Consider the following 4,644-nt stretch of genomic DNA (forward strand, 5'->3'; position numbering starts at 1 on the left):
GAGACGGCTCAACAAAGTTCGATAGCTTTCAAATAGAGGAGAGAATGCAGGTGTTACACCCCACAATTGTTAGGTGTATTGTATTCACCAAGGAGTCGCCATGGATCACAATCTTCCCTTTCTATAGTGGCAGCTCCTTAGGAGATTTACTTTTAAAGCTACCCATGCAATATAGTAACTTCACCAAGGCGATCTGGCGCCTTGACCAAGGAAAGAGGAAGCCTCCCCCTACTGACCAAAGAATGAGCCAGGTCGAGCTGGCCAGAGTCAAGGTAGTAGCCACGAATATGTCCCATGTCATGCATGCCTTGGTAGATGGCATGGTAGCCGCGCACATGGCTGGCATTCTCCATACAAATCTACACCCCTTCAATGTTGTGCTCGACTTCACGAAAAACGTGAAGGCCTGAGTGGGCATCATTGATTGGGGCCTCAGTTACTCAGATCGCCCAACAAGCGAATTTTGCTCAATTTTGTATATCAAGCAGATAAAAACCCTAAATAGGTCATGGCAGCACAAGCATATGCCGATAGAGAGCGTAATAAGTGACCATGGTAGGCTCCTGAGCTATATAATGCTGATACTAAAGCGAGAGATGTTTACGCTCTAGGGTATATGTTCAAATTTTTGTATGAATTTTGAAAGAGAGTCCAAGATTTGTGGATGGGAGGCATCACAGAGGACGACAGAGCAGTGATGGATCAAATCCAGTTAAAAGTCCGGAGTTGGATGTTCTACGAAGATCCACTTGAGCAAAAATCGCTAATACAAGCTGCAAAGTTTTTCAGACCATTAAAGACCGAACCTACGAGGGCACAATGCCCCTTAGTTGAACTTTCCGTGTCTTTTTATCCAGTGTAGAGTTGTAAACGATTGGAACTTTTATTAAAAAACATCATTCACTTGTTTTTGAATTTAGAGATCAAGTTATTTCAATTGTGGGTATATTTTAAGTGGTCTATGTGTGTTTTAAGTGGTTTTGCTCTCTTGGTTTCAAGTGGTGGTCTATTTTAAGTGGTTTTGCTCTCTTGGTTTCAAGTGTCAGCACATTTTATATCATTTATAGATTTCAAGTATAATTACATTTTAAGTGAACTATTTACTATCATCAAGGTTTACTGTTTTCTAATAAATGTCAACACCATCTATGTTCTTATATCAGATGTATTTTTTTCAGATACGGCAGATCAAGATGAAATTGCTCACAACAAATTAGCTAAAAAAACATACGAGCAGTTAAAATCACTAGGTCAAGGATGTGACTGTGCGCCAAGCCACTAGAACAGCTTGCAGGCTTTCAAAATGGGCAAACCCTACCTACGCCCAATGGAAAGATATTAACAAAAGAAATGATAAAGTCTATTTGGCCTTGCGCAGAGTTTGAGATCAAGAAGGGTAGATGGAGGATTTCGAGATGCTTAAATGAAGACATCAAACTCAATGCCAAGAGGATCTTTCTCGAAGTTTTTGGACATCCTCTTCACAATGCCGAGTCTCCTCTATACTTCACAAAAATGCTTTATGTACAGTTCGCAGGGCAGGCCAGTGGACTTTGCATCCAAAGATATCACTGTTAGCAGCCACGACATACGTGTAGAGACAATGATATTTACAAGGGAGGAGCTTGTCCTCATGGTGAAAGGAGCTGGCTTAGAGCTTCAAAAGGTAAAGGAGACATTGGGTGCAAAGTTGCCCAAGAAAGAATAGGAGGCAGTGCGGTTGACCCAGACACAAACACCTCCACCGGCCAACACAAAGGTTGAAGCTTAGCTCACAAAGCTTAGCAAAGATGTGCAAGGCCTATCACAATGCCTAAACCCCATTCGCCAGGGCTTGATGCATCCTGAGCTTGTGGGTGTCAACAATGTGGCCAGCAGCTCCTCCATTGCCCAATGCCCTATATGCTACAAGGTGTTTGATGGTTGGAGTGGCCATTACATGTTATCATGTGGACACTATTATCATCTTGTATGCTTGGTGTGGCAAATGCAAAGTGCATCCACATTACGCTATGTGGCGTGGAAATAAATCAAGGCTTGTACACGATGCTTGGCATGGCGAGCGAATACAAGCCACCGGGTCCCCCCCCTGAGGAGACTCCTAGTACAATTTGTAATCTATTTCAAGGAGAAAATTAATTATACCACACAAAATGTAACCATCTTTTGACATAACATGGAAGCAAATGTAATTATGCAAGAATGTGAATATATATATCTTTTGCACAACGAGCATCATCAATTTGATGTTTATGTTTTGACAAAGTCTCTCAAAGAAACTATTGTTTAACTTTAAAAACTTAGTTAAGTGTTAGTTCTTTGTCAACTTCATCATCACTGTCTTCCAAAAGCACTCCTCCAATAGCTTTGTCGTATGCTTTGTCCAGGTCATCTGAGTCAATAAGATTTTGCTCTAGCTCTTCTGTCGAACATAGCAAAGGTCTGACGTCAAAGGGCTCATCGTCCGCATCATGAACATCGTACATCCATCTAGGCATATCTTTCTCGTATTCCTCGTTTTCAATGTGTCGCAAGATTTTTTTCATTGCAATACATGTACACAAGTTTATCGGCCCTATCTGTGAGAAGTCGATTGTGAATAGTACTGTGCACATATTTATACGTACTCCAATTTCTCTCTAACGACCTAGAATTTATAGAACACTGGCTTAGAACCTTCATGGCATGGTTTTGTAACGATTCATCATCCACCATTTCCAAGCAAGCTGCTCTTTTTCCATCTACATCCACATACATACATACATCCACATCCACGTTCCATATTCACATCTATACAACCACATTCTAGGAAGCCCATTTCATATTGAAGACATATTTTGCACCATCAGGGGATGTTGTGTATAATAAGTACAATAACATTTTTTACAACGTGGAGACATTACAATCGTATGTGGTTCAATTCTTTGAAGTCACCCCCGAAGAATGCGGTGGTGTCCTCAAGTTCGTAATAAAGTGGGATGAATGTCAAATTGTGAAGGCAAGAAAGTTAGAGCGGGTTACAATCACACTGATGAACAGGGCACTTAATACATTTATGACAAAGGATAATCCAAAATGGTTTAGTGTTCAATTTGAAAACAGCTAGGATCATTTGAGGTACAATATATGTCTATTTTGTGTTGCAAAAGAGTTAGCTATATCCAAATACTATATATTGTTTTAATAATTTTATCTTGCAGGTCCCAACAGAGAAATTTGATATCCTATATTGGGTATTTCATCTCACATCTATACCTGAGATCGTTAGTGAGCAAAGAAACGGGAGATTCTTAGACGTGCAAGGTATGGGGCAATATAAGGTGGAGTGGCATTTGGGAGGTGATTTAAAAACCCTAAAATGTATGTTCAATGTTTTGAAGGGTGCAAACTCAAAAAGCCCTTGTTTATATTGCATGCTTAGTGCAAAAGTGCTCGATAGGCACCTTAAGGATCCTAATTATAAGGCAATTCTTGATATTCCACTATCAAGAGTCCACATTTGCACAATGCATGCTCTATGTAGAATAATAGAAAAATTAGTATTCTTATATATAAGCTTTGCATGGACTCTATGTCCCAACTCTGCTAGCATTGAAGGTGTCAAAGCACTTGAAACTGTGCTATCAAACATAGGCTTGCATGGTGGATACATAAAGATTGAACAGGATGAGAAAAGATCGAAGGATGGGAGGGATTTACCCATAAACTCTCCATTGGGGGTGTCAAGGCAAGAAGGTTTCTATCTATGCCAGCACAAGAAAACAACCATTGATGCAAACGAGTGCAAACTACTCAAACAGTTAAGTATAACTAAATGAGGGCACTGCCTAACACAGTAGTGGACCATGCGGACAACGGTGAAGCAAGGTCACGTAAAGCAAACATGTAGAAATCTTTAGATACAGTGTTTAAATTTTGTGATTTGAAAGTGTGGAAAAAGAGTGACCATGACATCTTAAAAATGCCTTGTCCGACTTCAAGACATCAATGGTTGGCACTTGGACAAATGAACACATCACCCACTACATGGTATTTGCATTGCTCTCCTTATCCTGTTTAAATATGTGTGTAAAAGCTCGCCTACTAATCAAACTATTGATTTACTCTGGGACAACATATTATATATTGCCACACTCCTTGGTTTGCAAAACAATATGGTAGTCTTTCAATATGGTCAACGCAAGGAATGGAGAAGACACATTACCAAGCACGCTCTGGTTACTTCAATCATACAAGACATGGTGGAGGAGTTGAGAAAGCTAATAGTTTGGAAGAACTACACCAATGGACGTACAGAAGGCTTCTACTACACAGAGCCCATAAGAAGGATGCAGTCAAATTATCTAGAATTAATCAGACAATGGAGCATATAAGGAGAGAAAAGAGGAGCAATTGCAAACATCAAATGTAGGAATCACAGATTTCTTACTAGACACCTAGTAATTACAACAATACATCATTAGAGATTGGAGGAAGTACTACTCCTTCCTCATCATCATTCAGTTACATTATCTTGAATCCTTTGTCGTTTTGAAGATGGCTTGGCTACATCTGGCAATTGTAGGATCTCTTGATGTACATTTGGTCTTCGAAACCTAAGGAGTTCCCTTTTCCCATATGCTGTAAGCTGTCTAGGATCTTTAA

The 4,644-nt window shown here is 39.9% G+C and overlaps 1 pseudogene; it reads left to right on the forward strand.

Moving 5' to 3' along the window:
- The window catches only part of LOC147623099 (uncharacterized), a 4,802-nt pseudogene extending 391 nt beyond the window's left edge, over positions 1-4,411 (forward strand).
- Positions 4,412-4,644: the final 233 nt, after the last annotated feature.

Source organism: Cibotium barometz, chromosome 27 (assembly GCF_041138505.1).
Source record: "Cibotium barometz isolate CiBa-2024 chromosome 27, ASM4113850v1, whole genome shotgun sequence".
Lineage (NCBI taxonomy): Eukaryota > Viridiplantae > Streptophyta > Polypodiopsida > Cyatheales > Cibotiaceae > Cibotium > Cibotium barometz.